The 24833-nt window shown below is 40.6% G+C and overlaps 1 protein-coding gene and 1 long non-coding RNA gene across 3 annotated transcripts in view; one reads left to right on the top strand and one right to left on the bottom strand.

Moving 5' to 3' along the window:
• Synpr (synaptoporin) overlaps positions 1 to 24833 on the top strand; it is a 292405-nt gene that overhangs the window by 247470 nt on the left and 20102 nt on the right. The window lies entirely within an intron of this gene.
• The window catches only part of LOC134477861 (uncharacterized), an 85400-nt gene continuing 74905 nt past the window's right edge, over positions 14339 to 24833 (bottom strand). Inside the window, exons 3-4 of the long non-coding RNA XR_010050104.1 lie at positions 22663 to 22755; positions 14339 to 14394 (exon numbers count right to left, since the gene is read on the bottom strand). This is a non-coding gene — a long non-coding RNA (uncharacterized LOC134477861). The remainder of the gene's footprint in view (positions 14395 to 22662; positions 22756 to 24833) is intronic.

The following is a 24833-nucleotide window of genomic DNA, read 5'->3' as shown; positions in this document are numbered from 1 at the left end:
ACATGATGCCTGTCGAGTGTCTTGTGCTCTTCCTTGGGAAGGCACAGCAGGACTTGCTGGAAACCCTCTAAAATGAATGGTTTGGAGGTTCACAAGATCGAGGAAGGAGCTGTAAGGCTTGCCGCAGATTTCCTTATCACCGCAGCATTGCGAAGGAGCTGCTTTTCTCACTGGCTTTTCTGACAGAGATATTTTTGTTTATTTGAGGTGTGTTGTTCCTCAGTATTTGATAGTCTGTGACCAAAACGGTTTGGTTTGAAATGACATTATCCATCTCTTGTATACCCTGCTCACTCTTGCTCTCTCCCTCCACTGTCAACCATCCCAAAAACGACCACTTCCTGTTTCCTTATACAATGGTGCAAAGACTCATCTGGATGAAATCAACATGGGACAGTGTGTATAACACAGGCGTACACACACCCAGAAGCATACAAAGACCCTCAAGGGTGTGCATAGGCAGGGATAATTTTAAGAAAATAAACTTTAAATTATGCCTTGCCTCTGAAAATATCTTGCCCTCTTTTTCTTAATCACTGTGTTAGCTTTCTGTCACTATAACAAAATACCTGAGATAATTAATACATAACGAGAAAGGGTTATTCTGGTCCACTGTTGTAGAGGTTCCAGCCAGTAACTGAATGGCTGCATTGGTTTCAGCATCTGGCACTGAGGCCAGATGGTAATTGCAGAAAGGTGTAGCAAGGTGAACCCTTCCTCTCACAGCCAGAAAGCAAAAGGAGAAAGAAAAAGAGGCGGGGTAATGCTGTTGCCTTTGCAGGCTGCTCCAGTGACCTGCAATGCCCCACAGACAGCCCACCAGGTCCCATATCCCAGCAGTGTGAGCCTAAGGACCAAGTCTTTAGCACCTGGACCATGGGGAAGAGATTCACCATCCACAGTATGACAATCATCTTTCCCATTTCATAAAGAAAAGCATCTGCCTTACTACATAGCATATTTGTAGACTGCAAGACATTTGAAGCACTGAAAAAAAATCTGAAATACTGATGCTGACAAAAGTGAGTCCAATTCCACTCTGACAGGAAATATCAAGTCCAAAGAACATCACAAAACCCAAAGGGAAGAAGCTTGCATTGCTAGTTTGTCCACAAAGTGGGAAAAGCTCTATTTTGTTATGTAAAACCACATTCTACTCAAATGAAACCAACCCGGAAAGGTCTGCCCTCTCATCCTTGTGTGATCTTTCCCATCAAGCAAGAGCTAAGGAAATCTCCAGCTGTATTTTGTTTTAGGCAGGTTTTATTTTATTGCTTCCTGGTGGAGATAATTTCAGTAATAAAAAGGGGAAAACACCAAGATAAAACTTACGTGATATTAAAAAGGGATGTGCTTGTTACTTAGCAGATAAAAGTAATTTTAAAAGAGACGAGGTGAATACGAAATTTTTTATAAAAAGAGGAATCGGGTTATGTTATGTACGTGTACCTGCTACCCACAAGGAATGTAGGGCAGATTTAAGCAAATCTTCAGTGCGGGCAAGACCTGAATAAGGTGGTGCTTACTTAAACCATGCACCACCTGGCAAGCACAAGGTCGTCAGTTTGATCCCCAGTACAAAAAAAAAAAAAAAAGTTCTGTAGAACATGGTGATATGCATTACACATACATAAGATCAATGCATAAGGAAGAGACAATGATAATAATGACCATAATAATCACTGGTTTTCATCCATGTGTCAAGCTAATTTAATACTCACAATAACCCCAGTGTATGTTATTATTCACACTTATAAATGAAGGAAAGGAGGCTTTGAAAAATTAATTCTCCTAGGTCATATCATGACTAGGCAGAGGGTATAGAGTTTGGACACAGATCAAATCCAGGGCCCAGAGCACCACCATGCAGAGAGCCCAGGATCCTTACAGACAACATGCCATGGAGGCAGAGTGGACACAGGTGAGACAGGTGGCTTTCTCCAACTACAAACAGACTCCACAAACCCGGTGACCCCTTGGATCTTCTGCTCATTACACTGTCATAAAGGATTCTTTTCCTTGCCTTCAAACTCCACTTGGAGTCAGAAAGAGATTGGCATAAACCCAGGATGTTAGAACAAAAGGATGACTCTGCTTGTGGTGCAGTTTTATTTCTTGAAGACAGAATGAGAGAAAAGAGGTTTTAAAAATGGCCAGGTCATTATGTATTACAAATCAGAGGTTACAAGGATTGGTTCCTGTAGCTGTGTAAGGAGAGTGAGCAATTTCAGACAGACTGAGGCCAAGTTTGTCAAGGGTTACTTTAAAAAATACTTTATCTACAATACAAGTGATAAGATTTTCCCTCCCCTTTACGTAGAAATGAGAATCTGAATGTCTTCAGAAGCAACATGATTGTTAATGATGCTAACACAGTAGCGAGAAAATCGTGCCAAAGGAATCCACCAGCTACTGTGTGTCACTACGTCGGCGCCGTCTTGTACATATGAATAAATATGCATTCTCAGAAAGTGGAAAGGGCCATCTGAAGGGGTGCATACTCGTGGAATTGAAATGTCACATCTGGTTATATCACTTTGTCACGCTCCTCAGAGTACAGTTTTAAAGCCAATCTCTTGCTTAGATTTCTGCGACAAGACATTCTGAGGCATTTTTAGATCTCATGTCAAACAGGGAGGCTTTAAATTTTCTAATATTAAGGTAAAATAGGTTTACAAGAATAAGGTAGAAAGGATGCTTTAAGAACACGTTTATTAAAAACACCATCCCACATTCCAGTGAACCCTCTCCAGCGGTTCAGTTTAAATTAACTATTCCAAGAACCCAGGAGGCTCGCCATGTCCACCTTAGATGCTGGAGAAGTGGCCGTGTTTCCTCACTTCTCACCCCTATGGAGCCAGGCTGAGCAGAGGGGTTTGCAAGGCAGGGAGCACTTACTCACTGCAGGCGCCCAAGGGGATTGTGGCTCACACTTGGTTTATGCCTAAAGCATTTGGAATGTTTCCACATGCCTACATCTGCCTGGAAACGATCCTGAGAGACAGGAATGAGAATCAGTCCCATTCTACAGATGTAACTTAATATCCCGGCTGCCAGGTGCTCAGGGTGGGGGCGGGGGGGGGCATGCTCCTCTTAGCCATCAGCAGCCTACACAGGGAAAGGGATGGGGCTGGTGACAGAGCCATGGCATCCCACTGGAACAGCATCACTGATCTCGATAATGCCAGTTATCCTCCTGCCCATTATGAGGCACCCTACAGTGGCAAGCCCAGGCACCTTCCTTTACCTGACTCCCATCCTCAGGACCCCACTTCCCTTCCACCCCTCAAACCCAGGCACCATCTCCAACCTCAAGTCCACAAAGATGGCTTAACTCAAGATCCTTTCTGAGATCGCAGTCACCGGGGTGAGCCTCCCAAGCACCCTTTCTGTCCCCACTTGAGCCCTGCTCTGTTATATGACTAGAAGGAAGACTCATGGTCCCCAGTATTAAGTCGGATCCTTCAGTTTCAAGTAAAGGCTGTGGCCGTAACTGAGGAAGAAAAACAGAAGGCTGGGACATCTGATCTAGATGTTCAGAGCCCAGGTTATTTCTTATCAGCTACACTGTTATTTGTGTAGTGTACACCTGTGCTTATGTGTGTATGTGTTTAATCAGAGAAGAAAATCAGAGTGCGTTCTGTGAGCTATGCAGATGTTGTAGGAAATCTCTCTCACACACACTCATTCTCTCTCCTTTTTCTCTTCTCTCAGCCCCTCTCCTGTTCTCCTTTCCGCTGCTCTCCCCGCTTCTCTGTCCCATCTTGTCAGTTCCACTTCTCATCTCAGCATGCTCCATTTTAATAGATAATAAGGCCAAGCAACGTGGACCTCGGGCTGAATTAGAGCACCCAGTGTGGTGAAGAAACCATTGACTCATTGTGACTCTGGGGCGCACGTCCTGCTGGAGGAAGGGGTCTCTCTCAAGAGTAGTGGTACACTCTCCTGGGCTCCAGGGGTGCAGACTGTTGAAAAGTATGCCAGCGCATTTAGAGGCCAGCGAGGAAGATGAATGGGGGACACTGGTTGGGAAATTCTGCCCCAGGAACAGTGTATTTAATGCTACAAATAATATCATTTGAAGCCCTGCTCGTATGTGCCGTTAGTCTTGGGAATGCTTGTCAGAATCTGTCAACAATACAGAAGGGTATGGACTTAAAGAAACTCTCAATGTAAAGTACTATAAATTATATCTGTCCCGGGAAGCTCGGGAGTCTCCGGCTTCAGCTCAGTAGTTGCTTCCTTTTTCTCTGAATAGTTCCACTTCCCTGGACCTCTCTATCTTTCACTGTGTTTGTTTCTCTTGGTCCATGAATTTCACTGCCAGGTCCCATTTGCCACGTGCTGGGGGGGGGGGGTGCTCCTCTTAGCTATCTGCAGCACATATGACCACCCCTCCTCCCAATCTAAACATCTCAACCTAGCAGCCTCTTTCCCCAAAGCTCTGCCTTCTATTCCAGCTGACAGCCTGGAAGGGAATGTGGTTCCAACCCCAAATTCCTGGCCAGTTTTAGATGTTAGTCGTCAAAGAGTTCTTGCCTTCTCCCCAAAGACAGCAGGAGGCTTTATGTTGCTCCTGACTCCATCTCTAATGGTGAGACTTCAGCCAGTTGAGTAATTCTAGGCAACTCAGGGCCCTAGTTTAACCTCATCATAATTACCACAGGAAGACAGAAGGTTGGGAAAAAAGGGAGCAAAAAAATTACCCTTAATATCTATAATATCCATATGTTAATATGTTAATATCCATAAATTTTTGATATTGGAATTTCCTTGTAGTAACCTCAGACATTATTGGCTTTTAGTTTTTTTTAATTTAAAGTTCACATGATGCTTCCTTTTGGCAATAAGACACATATGTTTCTTGCATTCAAGAGAAATCATCATAGATATTTAGTTTCCAACTGCCTGCTTTATTCCTATTATTTTTGAGGCCAAAAAAAAAACCAATGTATTGTGAGGACAGGCAAGGAATTCAGTCTCTAGACCTAGACTTCTGGAGCCCAGATCTCAGCACTATCTCTACATCTGTGTGGTTCTGAGCAGGCGTTGGAACCATTCTGCCCTCCAATTTCTTCACCTATGAAATAGAGATAATTTAGCAACACATTGGTTGGATTAAATGACTTATTGCACATAAAGCCATCACAGTAACACAGGCACCCATCTGGACTTTTTATAGGAGCATAGTTTGTGCTTTTTAATTAGGAGGTTAGTCTAATATGATGTTAGATATGAAGCAGGTGCTTATTCAGGTAAGCTATTATTTCCACCAGTCTTACTCTAATCTATCCTGGTATCCATACTGCGTCCTATGTAGCTGACATCTATTAAATCTCAGTGGATAGATTAGCTGGAGTGCAAACTTGACTTTCTCATCTTGAGAATGCAATGGAAGCAAATGCTCTTTTATATTAGTGAGTCTCCGGACTCCACATAAGCTGCTGTCCTTACAGACAAATGCCATCAGCCCAAATGTGGAGCCTCACCCCAGCCCCACCCCCTCCCCCATCGCTGTACTCCCACCACGTGCAGATCTCACACTTGAGTGAGAGGAGACAGAGCACAACTGCAGGATACAGAGGACAGGAGCTGGAATCCTGTGTCAGCTGCCAAGATTACAAACAGCAATGGAGTGTGAAGAACACACTGGCGAGGGGGAGGACACTTGGAAAACTTCACTTGGTACTCAGCTGAGAAACGAGGCTCAGCTTTGCACCCTCCTGCTCTCATTTTTATATGGGGAGCTCTTCCTCACTCCAGCCCCTCAAGACTGCAAAGGACCCTTTGACTTGCCAGATCTGAGTCCCTGAACCCAAAGCAGACGCACTCCCATATGTAGCCCTTGCTGCACCGGGGCTCCCAGCAGCTTGGGACTGTCTGTCTGTGCTCTGCAGGGTTTGCTGGGCAGTCAACCAACTGGTACGTAGTCCTCTTAGCCCTTTCTCCTAGGTGGGCATCTTCCTTTTCCCTGCTTATTAGCAGAACCCTAATCAAGCCATGGAACCAGTTAAGAGAGTACTTTGAACTTCACCCTGGGAATATATAAGAATTGATTTGGGCAAAATGGGTTAGGGGCCTTTATAGGAGTTACTGCATATCTGTGTGACCTTGGCCACGGTGCGATGCTGTCTGTATTCCACCTCGCATCTGAGAACTCCAACTTGGAATGCTTCTCCAGGTTGTTCTGAAATGTCTAAGAAGCAGCAAATTAATTTATATACTGTCTCACAAAACAGGCACTTAAGCCTTAACTGTAGTGAGATTTTACTGTGCTTGAGTGGCCCAGGAGCCAACTGAGCAGCTCACACCTATGGGTAGAAAACTTTGTGAGTTAGAACATCCCAGAGAGTGCAAGACAAAGTAAGTAAATTTATTATGGTGGGGAAAGAACTTAGAAAAACCACAGCTGAGACTAAGGAAAAGCAGGATTTAATGTCAATGTCTGAACTGCAATTCACACTTGAGCACAATTCTTAACACAGTTGTGGTAAGTTGGGCAGTACCTCATTTAATTTTCCACCACTGCTTTTTAGGCAGTTACTTTTATCTCTACAGATGCTGCATCAAATTTACTGAGGTTGGATAACATGCATGATGCTGTGTAGTGAGTGAAACCCAGGGGCAAGCTCGTCACCTTGGGGCTCCATGGTTACCTATTTTCACCTGGAAGCAGGAAAATGAAAAGTTGAGAGCATTTATCCACTTACTGAGCACCCACTGTGTGCAACCCATGTCAGGGCTGCAATGGCGTGAAATACTCCAGTCTTCACCATGCTAGAAGGGGCAGTCAAGTCAATAGGACAAGGCAAAAATGTCACAAAGATAGTATTCTCCTATTGCTGGTGACAGAGATAACCTTCAGGAATCAACAGGAATAAACAGTGGCTATTGGTTTGGGTGTCAAAAAGAAAAAGATCAGTGAACCTTGAAAAATAATAGGGAATAGCTGAATAGAAGGGAGACACATTTGCCTGTTGGAATGTGGGGCTGGGTGATTAAAAGCAAGCATATCACATCCTTCGGCACCCTCGGGAAGAGAAGCTTCTCCCCCCCACTCCCAGGAAATCCTGCTGGACTAGCCATGTGGTATCTCACTGGACACCATACATGGTCAAGTGACACATGCCAGAAGACATCAAAGTCTCCCCTCTGATTTACCTATTATTGAGTGCATTTCTTCTTCCTTTTGAGTTGGTAAGCCAGGGATATGTGGGTCTAGCCACATTGCTTTGATGCTGGAAGAGTATTTTTAGCAAATAAAACTGAACAGAGATGAACAGATGCTAGGAAGACCCATCCCCATACACACACACACACACACACACACACAAATTGAATTCTGAATTCAGCCCTGCCTGAAGCAAGGAAAGTAAAACTTCTAGTCTTCAGAGCTACTGGGGTTCCAATTTTAATTTGGGCTTCTGTAAACTGCCAGATGAAATAATCTCGAACTATATAATTTCTATCTCATCTATCAAAATGTAAGAATCCAACATCAAAAAGTTGTTAAGAAGATTAAACTTTAAAATTCCTTATTACATTGGTTAGGTGATAAATGCAGGGGAAATAAGTTCAGGTCATTTACTTCATAGGTTCAAGAAAGAAAGTAAGGTCAAAGAACTCTAGTAACACTTTTATATCAGTTACTATTTAATTAGTTGTTTTTTTCTTATGGCTGCAGAATACCTCATTATATTGAAATAACTTCATTATTTAACTATTTCTTATACTGAACTTTTAATTTTACGAGGCTTTGAGTTTTTCTGCCTCATACTCAGTCTTCTATTTACTTATAAATCTCTACACACATTTGCAGTTACTTCTCAAGCTAAAGACTCAGGAGTTAATTATCTTTCTGGTTTTGACAGCAAAAGGTCCTATTTTAAGTCCATCTAAGATGATCTAATAAACTGCTTCTGAGATAAGTGATTATGACAAATCCCAATTTTTTACCCTTCCTCAGTCCCCAAACTTAGGCTATTATAAAAGCAATCATTCAAGAAGTTAGATAGAGAAAATATCCTTTCCAGAGAAGAAACAAAACAAAACAAAATTTGTCCTAAAGAGGCTGTGCTCAAAACATTCTCCCAGAACCTTGAGATACAATGGGAACATCAGCCTGAGCCGGGGCCAGTGTGCAGAAGAAATCCCTGGGTGGTAAGGAGTCTACAGATCAGCACAGGCCGTGCCCCAGAGCAGGACTCTGCGCTGTAGCTTTGGCAGGATCCTTTCTCACAGCGGCTCAGAAAGTGAAGTCAAGACCAACCATTCAAAATATCTCTGGCCACAAGCGGCAGAATAAAACAGATGAAAATTCTATGCGGCTTTTTAAAAAGAATGCAATACTTTGCAACGTTCACCCCAGGTGTCTCTGATGCCCGCAGTTCTGGACACCACAGTCCAGCAGATGGCTGGGAACAGCAAGACCAGGAGTGTGGCTAGCTGCCCGCTGCCCAGGGCTCAGGAGCCACTGCATGATTCTGTGGCTCCTTTCAAGCTCCCAATTAAACCGTCTCCAGCAGCCTTCTTGGCTTTTCTTTCCTTGTTTGCAGAAAATGTTGATTCAAGATTGAAAGCAACCAAGACCAAACAACATGGGATTGATGTCCCTGATTAGAAGAGCCCACAATGGGGAGCCCACTCCACACTTCAAGAAGTCCTCAAAGACTAAAGCTGGCACAGTACAGGCCAGACAGGGTGGAGATCTGAAGGCAGAGGGCAGAACAGTACTGGTCATACTCGGGCCTGTTTCTGGGCAGCCTCAATGGTGTGGTCTGCTTCCAGGCTTCCGTTCTTGCAATCCATCTATCATTCCAGATATAGAGGGATTGATATCGCTGGCCATCTCTGACAGAAATAATAACACAGTCCTCACACCAAACTTCAAAGCCTTCTTAATTCATGGCCCTTCACCAACTCTTCAGCCCCATCACCTACCATTTTCTAAATTCCATGTCTTAGCTAAATGAAACTAGGTATAAATTCCTCCTTCTGCCTGGTTATTGAGCCACTACCTTCCTCATGGAAGCACCTCCTTTCCTCCCCATCTCAGGCTATCAAAATATGATTCATCCTCACTGACTGATCCCATGCAAGATTCCCTCACATGCCATGCTCAAAAAATATGCTTGTTTGCTTTCGAAATGTCCACAGCTCTATGTGAAAATCTTTGTGTGAAAACCATCAGTGGCTTGCACATTAGTCAGCTGGGGGCTTTGTCTGACTCCCCTACCAGACAGCAAATATCTTCAAGCCAGCTATTTTAAGGATGGCCATAACTCCCAGAGGCAGCACACAAAGGAAAACAATGACCATCCAAGCTAAATGCATTAAGGATAAGAGCTCACTGAATTCAAGGACCACCTATTTCACCTAGATTTGCTGAGGTTCTACTAGGTGCCAAGAAATGTAGTTAGAAACCTTATAACTAAATGTATTTCTTCATAATAAATTTCAGGAAAAAGAGGAACAGACGACCAAAATAAAGAAGATACACTGTCTGGAATCGATCTATGGATATTGGAGTAACTTGGAGGGCTGCTCCATGATAGACACCAGGGTTTTGAAATTCATGAAAGTATCAATATTATCAAGACAATGCTGCATCTTGGATAAGATGGAGATTGCTATTTCAGATTGATGAACTCTAGTTTCTATTTCTTCTCAAATAATCTCCTAAAACATGCACACTGTAACCCATAGGGAGTCTGCCCAACTGTAAGATCTTAAGGTTTCTCTCATGCACTTATTTTTGCTCAATCATTTGGCAAGAAGGAAATGAAATCAACATATAGTACATTCAGCAGCCCTGCAGCTTAAAAACGTTTAATTTGATCTTAATGTAGACCTGATTGTTTAAAAGGTATTTAGAATTATGTATCCTCTAGATAAATTCAGATTTGTAAAGGTTGGAAGCACTCTTTCAGCACTGGTTGCTGATATCTTTTTCGTTTTCTTTTTTTTTTTTTTAATTTGGGAGGTCATTTGGTAAATATGTAATCAGAATACTAAATAATAACTCTGCAATAAAGGCCATCCTTTTAAAGATTCAGATATAAATTTTCCCTGAAGAGAATTAGGGAACCGGTAGTATTCTGCATTTGAAATTCAGATACTTTCCAAATGCATATAAAGGAAGAGAAACATCGTTTCTACCATGTCTAATAAAATAAAGATATTTCACCAAACCTTCATAATCTTGCTTTGTACAAAGTAATCTGATGAAAGACTATGTCTGAGCAGCTTCCAGAAGTGAGCAGTGGGAAACTTATTTCTTCAAAACAAATGAAATTTGCCTAGAAAAAGAAATTCCCTGGGTGAGCAAGGTGATCCCTCACCCATTTATTATCTTGGGACAATACCATGATTTCAGTTCCCTCTGGATGGGTCGATTTCTGATGGTAGAAAATGACTGTTTTGAAGGCCAGACCTCTTTAAGCGTCCCTGATGGATCAGTGTTAATGAAGAGAGTCCGACATGGGACAGGCACTGGGCAAATGCTTCCGCTGAACTGGAACTCCCAGTCCTACGTGTGTACACAGTTTTTATGCTAGGACTCAGGGCCCCATGTCCTGACTGTAGTCTATCACACGTCTATCTGTGTGTTCTTCATGTTGCCACATGGCCTAGGATAGCAAAACAAGTGGCACCTTCTGCTGCAATTCAACTCGCACTGTTTCCAGTCAATTCTTTCCACCATGGAAAGCAAACTGCTCTAACAAGCCTTATTTTCACTGTAGTTCCTCATCTAAATTTACATTTATTGCCCACCTTCTTCACTGTCTCTTTTGCTATGAAATTATTCAAAAATCTTCTTTCCTGTCTTAAGCATTGTTCTTGCAGCAAAGATTGATGCCTGCTGAGTTTGAGTCACGCATGGTGCGGGTGGAGGCAGCCCAGCTAGGGTCTCTCTTACCCTCGGGCATCCTCTCACTTCATAGTTTATCTCTCAGAAACAGAAGTCCTTTCCTTCCCCTAAAGCTCTCGAATTAGGGAAAGAGGTCAGAAATTAAATGCTATCTCATCGCTCTTGTCTAAAAATACAGAAGTTTTCGTTGGTTTGAGAAAGTTGGAAACAGGAACCCATTTTTGCCACCTAAAATTAAACAACAACTAAGTAGGAGTGACAGGGTAGATTTAAATTAGAAAGGCTATATTAAATCAGCCTAAGTTAAAGCCGATTTCACTCCAGGAATTGAAGGCATGAAAAGCTATAATTATGAGATCTTAATATGCTGCTGCCTTTATGCATATTCACTTCGTGAACTTAGACCCCCCAGAAGCCTCCCAGGACTGCTTTCCCATTTTTAATAAGTACTGAGAACGAGGCACTTCCTAGAGGAATTAGAGGAGAGAGAAGCTTATTTTTCTTTTGCATGGGATTTTTCCCCCCTAAGCTTAGTAACAACGTTAAAACTTAAAAGGAAGCCTAGTTTTTGTATGTGCTTTCAGAGTGCTGTGAATAAAATGAAACCCTGGGAAGTTAGCAAAGAAAACATGGTTTAGTATCTAGTGGGACAATGGATCCATCAAGGGGAAAATCTTATCAGTTGCAGCCTGTAAATATCATCCATGTGTCTCTCTGGGGTTCCTGAGAATATTTATCTTGGGGAAAGGAAGCATTTCTGAGACTCTCCAGAAGATTCAGGGATCCAAAGCCTATAGTTGACAGTTGGGTTCATGCTTCTATCAGTGAAGCTCCAAGGTGAGTGACACTGACTTCTGGACACAGGAGAAGCGGGCATTAGCTCAGACCCAAGGAGGACCCATGTGTGCTCTTCCAGCCTCAGAACTCTGGGCGGAGAGATTTCATCATATTCCAGAAAGAAGGCAGTTAAGGCACAACATCAAGACTGATTTTTGTATTCCACTTCTTCCCAGTCCTCAAAAAAAAAGTAATCCTGCACACCCCTCAATTCCATGAAATGTTTAATAAATGAAGGAATTCAAGTAAGTACTGAGAGAAGCTTTGAAATCATTACTTTCTGCACCCTTTGTCTTACTGGGAGAAACCTAGAGAAGTTGTTCCCTGGCCACAGTCACATGGCCTGCTCCTGCAAGCCTGCTCCGTGTGTCTCAGGTACCTCAAAAAGGACAATCAGTGACTCCCACCCATCTTTCCCAATCAGCTCTGCTGCCCCATGGTTCTGAGTCAGCCTGGTTCAGGGCAGAGGATGTATGAAAGGGATGCAGGAGTTGTGCTCTGAGTCTTCTTGCCATCATTTGCATTAAAACAATGGCTGACTTGGGGACAGATACTTCTGCCAAAGGTGGGACAGATTTAATGATCTTTTGCAAAAAACATTTGCTTCCAAGCTACCAGGTGGGACCATTTGTGGGTAAAGCCATTAGTTGAATGTCAAGGTGCTTTTTCTTTTTCCTTTATAATCTGGACTCGTTCCTTTCCCTGCTGTGGATGATGGAATCTAAAATATTTATATGGCTTTATAATGACTATTTAACATTTACAGACACTTGGTATTTGCCAAAGTGCTTGAAAATCAGTGTTTATTAACAGGAAAATAACTGCTAGACAATCTGCCTTGCGACATTTGGAGTGCAAGTGCCTTTGTGGTTACAGGGAGTGTTTCTGGGAGCAGTGCTTGGGGCCAGTGATTCAGAGTGAGATTCATTTATTAAATTTGCTCAAGATCTCCCATTTAGACTTCCCCCTAGTTTACTAAACTTCATTCCAAGAATTCTGAGTGGTAGCATGATTATTTTTATGACTTGTATCTATCTGTCTCCCCAAATCCCTCATAGTCTTAGTGGGACTTTTTCAGAGGTGACTGGACCTAGAGTGCTGATTCCAGGATTGATTGATTCACAGTGCAAAGCTTACATCACAGGCAGTAGTATTAAAGGTGTGAGTGCTGCCTGCCCTGAGGAGCTTGCATAAGATAGAAGGGATAGAAAGAGCTGTAATCAAACCTTGTTGCTTTGCTGCCTTCCACCCACCATGAACTGTTTCTCCTCTGAGATGCCCCTCCATCATGTGCCAACCTCCCTTAGAGCCAGCTGGTTATAAACTGAAACCTTTACAAACTTTAAGCTAAATAAACCTTTCCTCCTTTAACTTTGGATGTTGGGTATTTTGTCTCAGCAATAAGAAAAGTAACTAAGACAATTATTTGCATTCACTCACTCACTGAGGACTTACTAAGTACCGACTAAGTAGTGCTAAAGAAATGAAGAATTAATAAAGTGATACCTAAGTATGAGTTAGATTCTTCTCTTATGATGTCTTGGGCAGTATGAGAAATTAGTGGTTCATAATGTGGCGCAAACTGAGGAAGAGTGGAATCTGATAATGTTTGGAGACATTTTTGGTCATGGCTACTAGAGGAGCTGCCACTGACATCTAAAAGTAGAGGCCAGACACACCGGTAAACATCCTCTGATGTACAGGACACCCTAACACAGCAATGAGTTATCCAACCCCAAAATCAAGAGTGTCCGATGTGGGGCACGGTGGGGGAAACTGTGGTGAATCTCACTCTCTGGGTGTTGGTTGCACTGTGTATCAACCTTCCCTACCTTGAGACCTTTGAGTGGAGGGGCCATTTCTTATTCTTCACTGTAACCCAACACCCAGCACCTATCCAGAACTCCATATACATAGTACTGAGTAAATTAATGAGGATGGGGTAATATCCTCCAAAAATCCCACAATCCCAGGTGTAGAATTCCCAGGTAGAGAAACAGGTAAACAGTTTAGAGATATATGTATCTGGTCTTCATAGTATAATCAGATCAAGGCTATTTTCCATGGATTCATAATTCATAAATCTTCCAAACAGAGGATCAAGGCTATTTTCCATGGACTCATAATTCATAAATCTTCCAAAGTAAAACTGAGAATTTCAAATAATTACCACAGGGCCTACACTCAGCCATCCAGAACAAGTAGAAGCACATGCTCGATCAGTCCTAGTTCCACAGCTCACACACAGCAAGCACATGGCAAGAGGCAAGTGCTGGTGTTAATCAGGTTCATCCACACACACACAAGCAGGCTTGGGACCTGTCATAGGTTTCATGAGAGTTGGAGAAGTTTATATTGCGTGTTATACAGCAGAGGATGAAAGGATGAAACCCCATTCATTGTTTGTAAAAGCATGGGTCGACCTGGTGGACCTTGTGCTAAGTGAAATAAGCCAGGTACAGAAAGACAGATACTGTACTACATGATTTCACTTCTCCATGGAGTCCGAAAAGGTTAGTACCATGGAAGCTGAGAGCAGAATGGGGTCTGACCATGCTGGACTGAGTGGAGTGCAGGGAAGGGAAGAGGCTGCTCAGTGGACACAATGTCAATGAGGAGTAAATTCTACTTACTCTGGCCCTGTGAGTGAATGTAGTCAATATAATGCATTGCATATCTCCAGATATCTGCAAAAGAGGATTTTTAATATATAAATTATATAAGTAAATAATAAAATTTAAGGTAAAGAATATACTAGTTAGCTTGATTCTACAATTCCACAATGTATGCATGAATCAAAACATCACGTTTTTATTACCCTGTACCATTACCATGTGTCAATCTGAAAACCAAAACAAGAATCCTTGTATCTTCAAAAATTAGAAACCAGAAAAGTCCACTGAAGATTAAACAGTATACCTGGAATTCAAAAGTAAATAAATGAACAAAGATGATAAAGCTTTATAGGCGACTTGTTCATTATTGGCAAGTCTCACACCCACTTTGTCCTCTGCCCACATCACCCCGATTTTCCTTGTGTGGTCCTCCTGCTCCCTTCTCTCATCAAGGTGTAGCTGACTCTCCCACCAATAACCCTACTCTGTCACCATGGGGCCTGCCCTGCTTAGAAACTAGAAATAACAATAACCTTTCCCGAATGCTATTCTCATGGCTCCATGCAGTATATGGGTTTCTGTAATGCCGCGTAAGGCTGAGGCTAACTTTGTCTGGGCTTAGGAGGAAAAACTTTCCAGAGGAAGTAATGTCCAGACAGCCTACCTTCAGCCACTCAACGGAATTCAATCCTCAAGCCTTAGCATCATGGAAGAGTCCACACCTGATATTTCCAGGAAGCTGACCTCATCAGGGGTCAGGGGCAAAGGCCTTATGTAGAAACTTGCCAGAGAAGAATGTGGATTGACTTCTCGCTGCCCAAGCTTTGGAAAAACACCATACAGAAGCTTCAGTGTCACTTATTATCTGCCCTTTACAATAAGCTCTATTCCAAGAAAAAACAATCATTTATAGTCTTTGTAAAAATAAATACTTGTTTCTTTATGATCCAAAGTATCTGATTTGTTATAAACAAATAAATTTTTATTTTGTAGTCCCTTCTGACACTGCTAACTGCAAAGATGTCACCAGTGCAGGCACCATCTCTTCCCAGATTAGATTTAAGAGCATCCTCCTATACCTAAGGTCAGCAGCGCCCACCAGCTCTCCAGATTTCGGAACATTATAGATGAGTTCAGTATCGAGGGACCCTTTCAGAATAAAATTTTACTGGTATTTCATACATCCCATTCTAGTTGGCATTCTGCAAGTACAGGAAACAAATACCAGATGGTAATTTGTATAAGGAGAAGGAGATTGGTGCTAATTTTAGAAAGTTCTTGGCCACTTCTCCCACCCAGAGTTAGGAAGGGAATTCTCAGTTGAAATAAATTTCCAAGTTTCAAGAAGCAGCTGTCTGATTTTTTAAAAACAGTGCCATCCTTTCTACTTAACACTACGCCAAGCTAGTGTTCCACGGGCTATGTTCTCACATCTTCTTCCCATCCCTAGTAAGTGTTCTGAGCAGAACAAAAGAGGCCTGAGAACCTTATGACCCTCGATGTCCCGTTTCCAGGTTGCCTCTGTCCCCCAGTGCCATCATTTTTAGCACATCAGACTAGCTGAGACAGGATTTAATCCCCGGGTCAGCAGTAAAAATGCAGGCTGGTCCACTGTGTGTAAGACAGATGGCTGTGTAAACATGGCCCTCACACTCATTCGGAAGGTAAACTGTGAACCGGGGTAGCAGCAGGTGGCTGGGCAAATGCTGTCTGCATGTTTACATTTGGATTTTAAACACTGAGATATTCCTAATTGGAGTCAACAAACAAGTGAATTGGTAAGTCATTATATGCAAAACAGTGCCCTATGTGCTGAGATATGGAGAAAACCCTGACTTTAAGGAAGCTGGGTCACTCTCTCAAGGGCCATTTAGAGAGGAAAGCAAATGGCTGTAGAAGAAAGAACAAGGGATTGAACTGATTCTGGCCAGAGAAATTTGGACATTCATGGAGGTGGATCACACATAAGAATAAGTGTTGGCTTCTATGGACAAACATAATGGCAAGCGTGGTCTATGGGTAGAACTAAACTCGAGGAAGAGACCAGAATTAGAGAGTAGAAGGGAGTGTGTGGCAGTGTATCTGAGCATGGTGCAGGTGTGAGGGAGGGTACGCGCATGTTGGTGGGAGTGTATTTCAAGGTGGAGGAAGGCGAAATGGGGCTAATGTGGACACAGATACCTATTTCATAAAGGATCTCTGACTCCTCCTCAAAAAAAAATCATAAGACAGGATGAATTCAAAGCACTTATCTATGCTGTGGTTACTTTTAAGAGAAATGTATGGCAAACCCTTAATTTTAAAAGCTATATTAGCAATTAAGTATGCTGATACTGAGGCAGATATATGACCAATTTGGAGGCAATTGCTGGGATCTGATTACATCAGCTCTTTCTTGAGTGCTTACTACACACCAGGCACAAAACTGCTTCGGGCTCCCAGAAATCCTATGAGCTCTGTGTTTTAATTCCCGTTTCAACTGAGGTCCAATGTAGCTGGGAACGGCTGAAACAGAAGTGCAGCCCATCTGCCCAATCTGGGCTAATCGCTTACTCCGCCTGAAACGAAGGCAAGAAGGAAGTCAGGACGAAGAGCTTAAGAAGACTACTGGCATTTTAGTACGGAGTGTGAGGCTTTGTCCTCTGCCAAGCTGATACATGCAGATGAAGGAGTAGGTGTAGAGAGAGACACACAGCTATTTTCAGACAAGTGGAATTGGAAGAGCGCAGGACACCCAAGTGTGGATAGTAGCAGAGTCGCGGTGTGGATCTGAAATTCAGATGAGGTCATGAGAGTGGATGAGAATGTGCGAAGAGGAAGCCTGAGAGGCGGGGAGAAGCCGGAGCTTCAGGCGTCCTGCACCGAGGGAAAAACAGGAAAGGGGTCCGCAAAGAGAACTTGGGGAACTTGTGGAAACCCTAAGAGATTTTGAAATGAATAAATAAAAGGTTTCCCTTAATTCTTCCTATCCAAAGAGAAGACCTAGAAATATAGTGGTATTTCTTCCTGTGTGTATAATTTGGAAAAAGTACAAAGAAGCTGGAGCTGAATTTCTTTTTTTTTTAATTGTATTTAAAGAAAGACTAAACAAAACAGAAAATAAGTAGAAATAATACATATGTTCAGAGAAAAAAATTAAACACTAAGAAATTACTAGTTGATGTTTACATATTGTCGTTTTACAAATAGTTGTTCAAGATTCAAAAGTGGAACATGTAAAGTGGAAATTCAAACAGTGAGACTGCAAACAGTTCTGTTCAACTATCCATCAAAAACTTAGAAATATGGTCATCAATCCTATATACTTAAATATATATGCAGTTATCCATATCTTCAATTATGTTGAGATTGAGCAAACCCAAGCAGGCTAATATCACTCTGAACAAAGAATAATACTATTGCTGGGTTTCACATTATGACACTCCAGAATCAGCACTGGGTACTTTAGTGTCTGTTTTTCTTCAAAGTATCTGTTCATTTCATCATGTGTCATAAGATCAGTTGTCATATACTGTTTATAGATTCTACATATGCATGAGTCTTAACATGTATTTCTGTCTTTTCTGTATTAGAGGGAGAAATAAAGCAAGACAGAACAAAACATATTCCTATAAACACATGAAACAAAAAAAACATATAAGACCATTGTACAAAGAGTTCTACCATGGTTCCTGTGTTGTCTCTTGTTATCTTCAATAGAATTGGCTGTATCATCAGACATACTATAATTGAATATAGCAGTACATAACAGTATTAATAAAAACACAACTTTGTATATAGTATAGAACTTCAAAAGCAGGCAGTTATCAAACCAGAATGTGTATTGTAGTAAGTCTTGTCATCTTCAGTGTAGTTGTCTATACTCTCAGACTTGATACTATTAATCATATCAGTTTTGAATAAAATCTGTCAATACCAAACAGCAATCAAACAAACCAGATTTAACTAAGATTAGTCATGATAAAACAGTATAAGTCATACAGGGCTGCTGGAGCTGAATTTCAATGGCGTAACTCTCTAAGACCTTCTGCAGCTGCACACCTAGCTCTTGGGAGCTGAGCAAAGCAGATACACCATGCCCACATACTCAGCTGGTGGGGTTTGCAAAGGCAAAGTATAACAGTTTAAGTATCTAAGGCAAATAAATTCAGACTTTCATTTTTCTAGGTCCATGATGCCCTTGCTCCTTCCTCTAAGTCCTCTTGCCTGCTCTCCTCTCTGTCCCGAAGGCTCTGCCCAGATACTGCCATGGGGAGGAGTCTCCATATCTTCAGGCCTTTATTCTAAATCTCCTTCTTAACAAGATTTCCCTGGCCACCCCTCTTAGATTTTCAGCACCCACATCCTCAACATAGTCCACGTAGCATCCTTCTTGCTGCATGTTCTCTCCAGACATTTACCAGTATCCAAAACAACAAATGCACCAATTCTTGATTCTAATCATTATCCATCTTTGCCACAAAAAATCCTTTCTAGGAAATCAGGAATATTTTTTGTTTATTTAAAAAAGCAAAACCGATTAAAAAAAGATGGAAATAATACAGAATTTCAAAAGTAGTGAGAAATTAAGACTAATGTATTACATATTGTTATCTCACAAGCAGTTGTTCAGGTTACGAGATATAGATATTAAAAATGATCCAACAATTGCCGGCTGTAGTGGCTCATATCTATAATCCCAGCACTCCAGAAGCTGAGGCAAGAGGATCATTGAGAATTCGAAACCAGCCTAGGCTACAAAGTGAGCTCAAGGCCAGCCTGAACTACACAGTGAGACTGTGTCTCAAAAAAGACAAAAAAAAAAAAAAAAGATCCAATAATCAATGACAACACAAATTGTTCTTTTTTATGAACTAATAGAGATTGGTAGTATAGTTATCTACTTTGCGTACATATATATGCATACAGTTATATGTGTACACCTACGTATTATAATCTTTTCCTTTCTTCCTTTTCACCTTTGCCCTATCTCAGTTGTTCTTTCTTTTTGAGCACTTTCTTTCCCTTTCATTATTGCAATTTTTATTGTACATTTTGGATTTTATGACTTTCAGTTTTTTATTATTATTTTTACACTAGGGAGACAACATGACATTTATAAATGTGAGTTTGATTTATTTCACTTGCAAGTATAGTTTCAAATTGCTTCCATTTGCTTATAAATAGCCTCAGATTATCCTTTTTACAGCTGAGTAATATTCCATTATATTAAAATATCACATCTTTTTTATCCATTCTGTAGTTGATGTACATTTTGGTTATTTCCAAGATTTAGCTATTACAAATTGTGCTGCTATAAGCACAAATATCCCTGTGGTATGACATTTTCAATTTTTCTGGGAAAATGCCCAAAAGCAGAATAGCTGGATTGAATGAGATTTCCAATCATAGTTTTTTGAGCAATCTCCATGCTGATTTCCACAGTGGCCAACACCAGTTTACATTCCCACCAACGGTAGAGAATTCTTTTTTCCCCACAGCCCCACCATAATTTGTTATTGTTTGATTTATTGAATTGCAGCCATTCTTTCTAGAGTGAGATGAAATCTCAATGCTGTTTTAATTTGCATTTCTCAAATGACCAGTGATGGTGGACATTTCTTTATGTATTTATTTGCCATTTGTATACTGCATCTGAGAAGTGCATGTTCATCTCAGATGCCCATTTTGGGAGTGGGTCTTTCAATTTGGGAGGCCTGATGTCTTTCAATTCTTTATATGTTCTAGATATAAGTCCTTTGTCTAAAGGATGACTGGCTAAAGTTTTTCCATTCTGTGAGTTTTCTTTTCACTTTGCTGGCGATTTCTTTTGAAGTATGAAAACATTTTAATAAGATGAGATCCCAGTTATTGTTCTTTGAAGTACTTCCCATGCAGTTTGTGTTTTGTTCATGAGCTCTCTGTCTACCTGTATATCTTCAAGATTTCTGCCTACCTTACCTTCCAGTATATAGTTAGTGTTTCTGTTTTAATATTTAGATCTTTGATCTATTTGACTGCGGTTTAGTACATGGTGATAGATATGGGTCTAGTTTTAGTCTTCGGCATATGGAAAGTCAGTTTTTCCAGCAGCATTTATTAAAAAGACTATCTTTCTTCCAGTGAACATGTTTAGCCCCTTTGTCAAATATAAGGTGACTAGGTGCATTTGTGGGTGTTTTTGCATCTTCTATTCTGTTCCATTGACTTTGGGAGTGGGTCTCTCTCTTTTTTTTTTTGGCCAGTACCATGCTAATTTTATCACTATAGCTTTGTAGTATAATTTCAAGCTAGGGATTGTGAGTTGCTTGATTTTGTTGTCCAGGATTGGCTTTGCTATTCTAGGTTTCTTCTGTTTCCAAATGAATTTTAGGAATGTTTTCTCTTGATCTGTAAGGTATGTTAATGGCATTTTGTTCAGGATTGCACTAAATCTGTATAATAGTTTTGGGATTATGGCCATTTTCACAATGTTGGTTCTTCCTAATCAAAAGCAAGGGATATTTTTCCAACTTCTGATATCCTATGCAATCTCTTTTTTTTTAATACTATAGTTTTCAACATATGCTTTTTACATTGTTTGTTAGGTTAATTCCTAAGTATTTCATTTTTTTTGGATGCTATTGTGAAAGACATGATTTCCATAATTTCTCTCTCAATGAGTTTGTGTACAGGAATGCTACTGAGTTTTGAGTGCTGAGTTCATATCCAGCTACATTGCTGAATTTGCTTATTAACTCTTAGTAGTCTTTTGATGGAGTTTTTGGGGTCTTCTATGTAGAGTATAATGTCATCTGCAAATAGTGATAATATAACTTCTTCCTTTCCTATCTTTACTTCTTTTATTTCTCTCTTATCTAATTGCTCTGGCTAAAGTATCCAGAACTATATTGAATAGAAACGGTGATAGCGGACATCCTTGTCTTGTTCCTGATTTTAGAATGAAAGCTTTCAGTTTTTTTCCACTTAGTATAATGCTGGCTGTTGGTTTGTCACAGATGACTTTTACCATATTGAGGTAGACACCATTTATTCCAAGTTTCTGTAGGGTTTTTATCATGAGCAAGCATTGGACTTTATCAAAAGCTTTTTCTGCGTCTTTTGAGATGATCATGTGATTTTTTCTTTAGCTCTGTTGATGTGGTGTACATTTATTGATTAGTATATTTTTGTCTGCTTTTGCACACTCCTACATCTCTGATGTTTAAAACACACTTGATACTTGATGGAAAATGAATAATCAAAGATACAATGATTGCTTTCTTCAGAAATATTTATTGTCCTAAATTATCTGGTTTACTTTCCTAGCTCTCATTTAAAGTGCCTAGGTAATTTCAAATTGTTTTGGAAGTTGATTATGCACATATAACTAGAAAAAAGGAAAAATTTCCAAAATTTCTATTGTCTATCATTTTAAGGAAGACTATACTGAGGTGTTTCTTCTTAGTTTGAGTTTCAAGCACTGGGAGAAATGATTGTTCCATTTTTAAAAGTATTAAAAATGAATTATGAATTTTCATTTGAAAGGTCTGCTTCCTCATGCTTATAAATAGCTATTATTTGACCCAAAAGAGCTAGAACCTCTCCAATGGCTATGGTAAAATTAATCCTTACAGCCATTTCCTATTGAAAAAAACAAAAAAGTTGATGGACATTAGAAAGGGAAAGCTATCTCATTACCTTTTAATGAACAAAGTTCATCAAAGCCTTTTTAGAACAAAACCTGCAGTTTTGAGACAGCCCCACTTGCCTTGCAAAAAAATATTTGTACACTGACAAAATACAGGCAATTTAACAAACACAATAGTACCTGTGAGAATGACCAATGTCTTTGTCAAAATGCATAGAATTAAGTGCACTGGGGCAACTAAGAAATGCAGTTCACAAGATATTTTAATAATGGTCTTTGCTAGTAGTTACAAAACTCCAGAGTCGGGCAGGGCTTATGGGGTGAACCGACTGTGTAAGTTTCAGAACCCGGTGATCAGAAACATTAACCAAAGCCAGGCAACACAAGGTCTCCTACACGTCTTCCTTCCAGAAAAAGTTTACTTCTGCCACCAGTGATCTGCCTTGGAATTCAATTTTGATAAGTAAGTCTAGTTAAAACACTTCTCCCTGTCCTTAGTATACCTATTAATAACAATATGACCATTAACATTTACTGAGTACTTATGGTATGTCTGGCATGTGATAAATATCTCATGTTACTTCTCAATCTTCACAACTGTTTCAGGGAATAGATTTATACCTTTTTAGACAAAAGGTAAACTGAGGCTGAAAAGGTGTGCCATCTTATTTTGGCTAAAGTCAAGTCAATATAAAGAAACCAAAAATGACTTCAGAATTATAGCAGCTCACCTCCAGTAAAAGACTCCACTAATCTCTATTCCAAGCTGACATTTCATCAGCTGCTTCCAGGGAGCACAAGGTGAAGAACCGTTACTTCAAAACCTTTGGGAAGACAAAAGGAGGTGTGAGTTGTTGGTAAAATAGAACCAGAGAGTGGCCATTCTGTACCAGTACCATAGTGGACTGCATTGCTTGTACATTCCATACGTGATTACACAAAGACATGTACCTATAAAAATGCAAAAATATTAACAGAGCATGGAAGAAAAAGAAACCAAATTTTCTGTAACTCACAGGATCATGAAGTACATGCTCCTCTCAGCTTCCTTGGGATTCCCAGCTGAGCACATTTCCCTGAAATAATTCCAGGGTTCAGAGACCTGTCTCTCAGGGGAGTCTTAAGCAAAAGCCATCAGTGTCTTGCATACACAAGGCAAGGACCCCTACCATAGAAAGATATATTAAAGGTCATTTTGAGTCTTGACTTTCATATTACAAAATGATATTAGAACCCATGTTCTCTCCTCGTGTGTAAATGCTCTCCCCACTTCTGGCACATGCTAAAGGGCCTTTGGCACTGCAAGTATGGGCCTCATTTCACTTAAGGTAAGCACCGTGACTCTAAACGGGTGCTGTAATTTGAACTTCACGGTCTCTATGTGCACACCAGTTCCCCAGAGCTTTCCCACTGGTTTGATACTGCAGGTCATTGTGCATAAACTGGTGACAGTGATTCCGAAATCTGGGATGGAGCTGTTGCACACTTACTTCCAAACCAAGGGCTCTGAAAAACACTTTCCCTTTGGTGTCATTTTAGTAACCGTGAAAAACACTTCAAAATGGAATAGTATGAACAGCACTTAACAGGGTAGCTCTGCAAACTACAGAAGATTATTACATCTCCAGCTAAGTTTTACAAATTTGTATGGAATCAGGGTCCTCTTTCTGACTAAGAGTATTTTATGCCTTCATTTTTTTAGTAGCTAATTTCTTCCTCTCATCAATAGGACTTAATATAGCATATTATGAGATCTCATTATAACAGATTTTAATAAATTATAGGTCAAGCAATGGTCTCAGAGCGTAACTACTCATGACAAGGTTCTAATAATGTGCAGTTTGGGAAACTACATATTATTGGACTTTTGTCTGATAATGTTAGGTCTAATCCCCAGATATTCAGTTTCACAGGTTTCATTAGCAGAACATTAGAGAAAAGGAAAAAATAGCATGTTTTTCTTTTCTATTTTTATAAAAGATTTTACTCTATCTGCTCATATTGATTAAATACAACATTTCAATAAGTAGTGCAGGAATTATAAAAATATGTGGATCACAGCTCCAGTAAGGCATAATCTTAGATCTTTCATTATTATGGAGCAGGACTCTGGAATCAGACTATATTCATGAAGTTTACTTCTCGGGGTTATTTTGACTCCGGCAAGAGCCTGGAGTGGTGAGTAAAGTGGATGAGGACATGTCACAATGTTTTTATTGGACAAAAGTCACAACAAACACTTCACATTGATTCAGGACAGCAAGGCAGCCAGAAAAAGATGTGGATAAAAGATGACTTTCAGAACCCCCCAAAAAGTGACAAGAATGAGGGAATAAGTGTGTTTGAAGTGAGGAGGGTATCATGTGGGGAATTATTTTTTGCTGTAATAAAATTTTTATTCCTATTTGAACATTCATTCTATTTTTTTTTTACCACATGCATCCTGGTGCTACCATAGTGTACAGTGATCCTGAACCACTTACTTAACCTCTCTATGCCTCTGCGTCTTCCTGTTAATTTACAATAATAGTAGCACCTACCCTATCAGTGAGAACTGAATGAAGTTAGCTGTTAATAAATGGTACAAGAGAAGAAGCGGGAATGATTATCCAGAAATCAAAGAGCCAAAGTGAGACCTATGTACATGAAGATGAGACAGAATGGTAATGCGTGCAGAGTGGCACAGGGAAAGGTTTTGACAGCAGAGCCAAGGGCAGCAGTGGATGCTAGAGCCTAGGAGGTTCTTCATAGGCTAAGACTCACTTCTCAAACTATGTGCGTGGACCAAGAGTACAGGGGCCACCCGGACGCCTGTTAGAAACTTAGAAATGTACCCTGAGACTTAACTCCACATTCACCAAGTCAGAACCTGTTTGAGACAAGATGCCTAGAAGCACAGTGG

Source organism: Cavia porcellus, unplaced genomic scaffold (genome assembly GCF_034190915.1).
Source record: "Cavia porcellus strain 051 isolate PalLab524CR breed Dunkin Hartley unplaced genomic scaffold, mCavPor4.1 scaffold_10, whole genome shotgun sequence".
Lineage (NCBI taxonomy): Eukaryota > Metazoa > Chordata > Mammalia > Rodentia > Caviidae > Cavia > Cavia porcellus.
The sequence above is the reverse complement of the archived record's forward strand: the minus strand, read 5'-3'. Positions and strand labels throughout refer to the sequence as shown.